This window comes from Tauraco erythrolophus, unplaced genomic scaffold (assembly GCF_009769465.1).
Source record: "Tauraco erythrolophus isolate bTauEry1 unplaced genomic scaffold, bTauEry1.pri scaffold_55_arrow_ctg1, whole genome shotgun sequence".
Lineage (NCBI taxonomy): Eukaryota > Metazoa > Chordata > Aves > Musophagiformes > Musophagidae > Tauraco > Tauraco erythrolophus.
Window position 1 is genome coordinate 294,042 of NW_028238623.1, and position 5,940 is coordinate 299,981.

Genomic DNA, 5,940 nt, shown 5'->3' on the forward strand with positions numbered 1-5,940 from the left:
CAGGCAGGATTTGCCCTTAGTGAAGCGGTGTTGACTATCACCTCCTTGGTTTCTATATGCCTTAGCATATTCGCCAGGAGGATCTGCTCCATGATCTTGCCGGGCACAGAGGTGAGACTGACTGGCCTGTAGTTCCCTGGGTCTTCTTTTTTCTCCTTTTTAAAGATGGGGGCTACGCTTCCCCTTTTCCAGTCATTGGGAACTTCACCAGATTGCCACGACCTCTGAAATATGATGGATAGTGGCTTAGCAACTTCACCTACCAGTTCCCTCAGGACCCGTGGATGCACCTCATCTGGGCCCATGGACTTGTGCACCTGATCTTCTCCTACAGTGGGCGGTTCTTCATTCTCCCAGTCCCTGCCTTTGCCTTCCGTGACTTGGGCTGTGCCGCCAGTGAAGACTGAGGCAAAGAAGTCGTTGAGAACCTCAGCCATCTCCATATCCCGGGTAGCCAGGTCCTCCGTTTCTTTCTGGAGAAGGCCTACATTTTCCCTAGATCTCTTTTTATCACTGATACCTGAAAAGGAAATTGGACTTTCCAAGACTCGTTTTAAAGTTTTAGAAACAGGTATTCTTTATTGCAGCTCTGCGTGCACGCTAGGAGGAGAAATCCCCCGTGCACCCAGCGCTGCAATAAGGAATACCTGCCTTCTTAAACTTTAAAACGCGTCTTGGAAAGTCCAATTCCCTTTTCAGGTATCAGGTTTGGCGACCCAGATGGGACCCTCTCTGTTCGGCTGCAGGACCCCCTGAGAACAGGACTCCCTTGGTCGCCCCTGGGAATTTCCCCGGAGAGACTCCTCGCCTCAATCGGCTCACTGCGGGAACAGACAAGGACCATCTTCCATCTTAGCGAAGGTATTCTTTTGGTTTGGGGACCGGTCCACTAGGGTAGCTCTCTGTAAGCCGTACACAAGATAGCGTATACCGGGCAGCTAGTGCCACAAAGGTGTGCTTTGGTTATAGTTGTGGGAGCAATTACAATTGTGGGGTCCAGTCCCACTCGGGGTAGCGCTCCGTAAGCCGTAAGCTGAGACTTGCGCAGGACAGCGTATACCGGGCAGCCAGTGCCTTAAAGGTATACTTTGGTTACAATTGTGGGTTCCAGTCCCACCAAAGGCGTCTTAAGAACACACACAAAGAAAAAAAACACAACACTTAAGTGACCACAATTGTGGATTCCAGTCCCACCGGAAACCCTCTGGAAGCTGAAATATTAATGATTGAATTCTATTTTTTTGCTTGTGTGATTCTAAGAGCTGTATTAATTGTATTGTTGGATTTTTTTTGTAGTTGTAAGACTTGCTTTTGTTCTGTGTGTGTGATTGAGACATACTTTTAGTACAAAGCGAGTGCGGAGTCTTGATTCGTAGTTCTGTCCTCCCGCGAGGGAAACGGCCGGAGATAGACAAAGCGCTAGAAAATAAAAGCGAACGTGTTATTTTAATGATAATTGGTTATATCTAGCGTAATTTTAATTCTAGTTGTTTGTTTGTTAACAACAGGATTGGGATAATAATAATCCAGCAAATAATGGGTAACTACAGAGCGGGGAAATTTTAAAAAAGAGTCCGTTAGGATGCGTCTTAGCACATTGGATAGCACAAGATATTGGGGTTCCCCCAGAAGGAAATGTAAATAAGAAAACTTTAGTTAAATACTGTAACCAGTGGTGGCCATTATATAAATTGGAAGGGGGGAAAATGGCCAAATGATGGAACTTTGAATTATAATACTCTATTGCAATTGATGCTGTTTCTCAGAAGAAATGAAAAATAGGATGAGGTGTTACATGCTGATATGTTTTTCACTTTAAGAGACCATCCTGAGTGGCAAAAGGAATGTGGTATAAATTTAGCCCCTAAAGACCCCTTTGTTTTGGCAGTAGAGAAAGATAAAAAGAAAGAACAAGGAAAGCTGAAACGATGTTGTTCAGCACGTAGTATTGGAGAAAGGTGTTTGAAAACAAAAGATCAGGAAAGTGAGGAAAGGATTGAAGATTATATATCACCACCTCCTGCATTACCCATGGGGTTTCCTGATGGGAACCATGGGAACAGTAACTCAGGAGGGGGAGCAGTGGGGGAATCAACACCAACATCAGTCCCTGCATCAACTTCCTGCAGCAGTGGGGGAATCAACCCCGATTACTGCCCGAACACGTAGTAAAACAGGACCAATTCTCTAGGCACCACTTAGAGAAACTATGGGGCCGGCAGGACCGATGACAATTAAGGTCACTTTTTATATGGGAGATTTGGACAATTGGAGGGAGGAGGTTAAAAATCATAGAGATGATCCATTAAGAATTACCAAAAGATTTGAATTCATAGTTAAAAAATCAAAACCCAGACTGGAAAGATATAGCTATACTGTTAGATGCAATGACTGAAAGTGAAAAACAGTTAATTCTAAAAACAGCCCGAACTCAAGAGCAGGCTCAAATTACAGCCGGAACGGTGGCAGGGGGAGTCGATCAGTATGTTCTCCTGATTGACCCACACTGGGATCCGAACGATAATACAGACCAGCGCACATTAAGGCAATATCAAAATTGGATAAAATTTGGACTAGAAAACGCGATCCCAAAGGCTGTAATTTGGTCAGCACTTTATGCTGTAACGCAAGGGCAAACCGAAACCCCCACGGAATTCTTAGACAGATTACAAATGGCAATGCGTAAATATACTACTTTAGACCCCTCATCTGAAATAGGGCAGCAACAATTGGTATCGTTGTTTTTGGGCCAGTCATCAGATGATATTAGAAGAAAACTCCAAAAACTAAAAGAGTCTGAAGTGTGGAATTTAGAAAAATTAATTAAAAAAGAATCATGGAGGGTGTACAGGAACAGAGAAAGCAATGAAAGGAGAAAATTAAGCAGAGCGTTAGCCACAGCGACAATCTCGGCATTACAACAACAAAGTGCAGGACCCCAAGGATCCTCTGGAGGTAGAGGCAGGGGCAGAGGCAGAGGAGGGCCTCACCACGGATCTCGAGAGAGTTTCCAAACAACATTACGATTAGATCAGTGTGCTTACTGTGGAAAACAAGGGCATTGGAAAAAGGAATGCCCTAAATTAAAGCCTGAGGTTGTTGCTGAAGCCAAATGACGGGGACATGGGGAATTTACCCTGGCGGATCCACTGGTTAAATTAAAGCTAGGGAACCAGAATGAGGAGGTAGAATTTTTAATAGATACGGGTGCCTCATATTCTGTATTGAATCAAGAACTAATACCTGTAGATCATGATTTTGTAACTGTAATAGGAGCCACTGGCCATCAGAAAAAGGCTTTTTTTCTACAGCCAATTAAATTTCATATTGGAAAAAAAGTAGGGATTCACCAATTCCTTTATTTACCAGAATGTCCAAAACCTTTACTTGGACGGGACTTATTAGGGCAATTGGAAGCACAAATAATTTCTGAAAAGGGTAAAGTAGAATTCAAAGTAAAAGATGATCGATTAATTGAAGTCTTAAGTTTGGCTATGATCCAAATTGAAACACAAACTAAGGGTACCTCAGAGATTGAAGAAATTTTAGATCAAGTGTATCCAGGGGTATGGGCTTCTGAGATTCCAGGTAAAGCAAAGAACGCTGTACCGATAAAGGTGGAAGTAAAACCTGGTTCTGGTGCAGTTAGAATAAAACAATATCCTTTAAGGTTGGAAGACCGAAAAGGCATAAAAGAAACAATTGAAAAATTCCAGAAGTTTGGGTTGCTGATTGAATGTGAGTCAGAATATAATACCCCAATTTTACCAGTAAAGAAACCAGATGGGAAATACAGAATAGTACTAGATTTAAGGGCAATAAACAGAATTGTGGAGGATCTGTATCTAGTAGTAGCAAACCCGTACACTTTGTTAACCAGTCTGAAAGAAAAATATGAATGGTTCACAGTTCTGGATTTAAAGGATGCATTCTTGTGCCTCGCCATGGCCCCTGAAAGCCGTAATTTCTTTGCTTTCGAATGGGAAAATCCCGATTCGGGACGTAAAACTCAACTCGCTTGGACAGTGTTACCTGAAGGATTTAAAAACAGCCCTACAATTTTTGGGAACCAATTAGCAAGGGAATTGGAACTTTGGGAAAGGCCTCCAGGCAATGGCATTCTTTCACAATATGTGGATGACATTTTGATAGCTACGGAAAAGAGAGAAGAGTGTAAAGAATGGACTGTGAATTTATTGAATTTCCTTGGACTAAGTGGTTATCGAGCGTCATTACAGAAAGCCCAAATCCTGCAGAGGGAAGTGATCTATTTGGGATACCTGATTTCCAAAGGACAACAGCTCGGAAATGAAAGGAAGGAGGCCATATGCAAGACTCCAGAACCGACTACGGTAAAGGAACTTCGAACTTTTCTGGGAATGACGTCGTTTATGGATTCATAATTATGGACTGTTAGTTAAACCTTTATATGAACTATTGAAAGACAATCAGAAAAAATTGGTTTGGACTGATGAGGCCAAAAGGGCCTTCAAAGAATTAAAATTAGAACTGATGAGAGCCCCTGCTTTGGCTTACCAGATGTGACGAAACTTTTTTGGTGTTTGCATATGAAAAATGAGGAGTGGCCCTGGGAATTTTAGCCCAAAAGCTGGGACCCTACAAGAAAGCAGTAGCATATTTTTCTGAAAAATTGGACGAAGTCAGCAAAGGATGCCCAGGATGCCTCCTGGCAGTGGCGGCTGTCGTTGTAATCATTCAGGAAGCTTGCAAGTTTACCCTGGGGCAGAAAATGATCGTTTATACTTCCCACGCAGTAATTTTTGTCTTAGAAGAGAAAGGCGGACATTGGTTATCACCGTCAAGATTCTTAAAATATCAGGCAATCCTGATGGAGCAGGATGATGTGGAAATCGTTACATCTACAGTAGTTAACCCTGCGTTTTTCCTGAGTGATAAACAGGAAACCAATCCCATCGTACATGACTGCATAGAGACAATTGAAACTGTCTATGCAAGTAGACCGGACCTGAAAGAAGAATCACTGGAAGAGGCCGATCATACCTGGTACACAGACGGGAGCAGCGTTGTGAAGAATGGAGTCCGAATGGCCGGGTATACGGTGAAAACAACTGATCAGGTAATAGATGGAAGATCTCACCCAAAAGGTACGTCTGCACAGAGGGCAGAAATAATTGCCTTGGTGAGAGCACTGGAGCTCACTGAAGGGCTGCGAGTAAATATATGGACAGATTCAAGGTATGCCTTTGGTGTAGTACATGCTCATGGAGCGATCTGGAAAGAACGAGGACTTAACTACACAAGGAAAAGGTATTAAACATGCCGGTATGACACTGCGACTTTTAGAAGCAGTTCAGCATCCAACAGCTGTGGCCATCATGCATTGTAAAGGTCATCAAAACGGTAACACTGACAATGAGGTGGGTAACGAATTGGCTGATCATAAAGCGAGGCAAGCAGCAGAACAAGATGAAGTATTAAGTTTCATCCCGGAAAAATCCTTTTCACTACCTGAGCTCCTTGAAGAGGCCCATACCCTCTGTGGTTTCACTACCACTTTAATCTACCTGCACACCACTTTGAGGCACTGTAACAACCTGCTCAGGTCCCTTTTCATCTTCAGGCATCCCAACTTTGCCTATTAAATCCCAGTCCCCAACCTCCAGAGCCCGCTTCTTGACCGATTCCCAAAACCGTTTTGAATATTTTTGACGCACAGTCTTCCTACATTCTGGAAGCATCCAAGGACGGTTGTGTTACAGGTTGCTGGCGTCTGACCGCCACCAGTTTCCCGCAGTGTAGTAAGCGAGTCCATAGTAACACTGCTTGCATCGTCAAGCCTCATGGATGAGGAGGGCTGGCAGGGCACAGGCACAGGGCCAGAGGACCGTGTAGCGGCGGAGGCTGCGGACAGTTGCGGAGCTACGCACAGCAATGCAGTTTTCGGCGTTGCAGCTCACG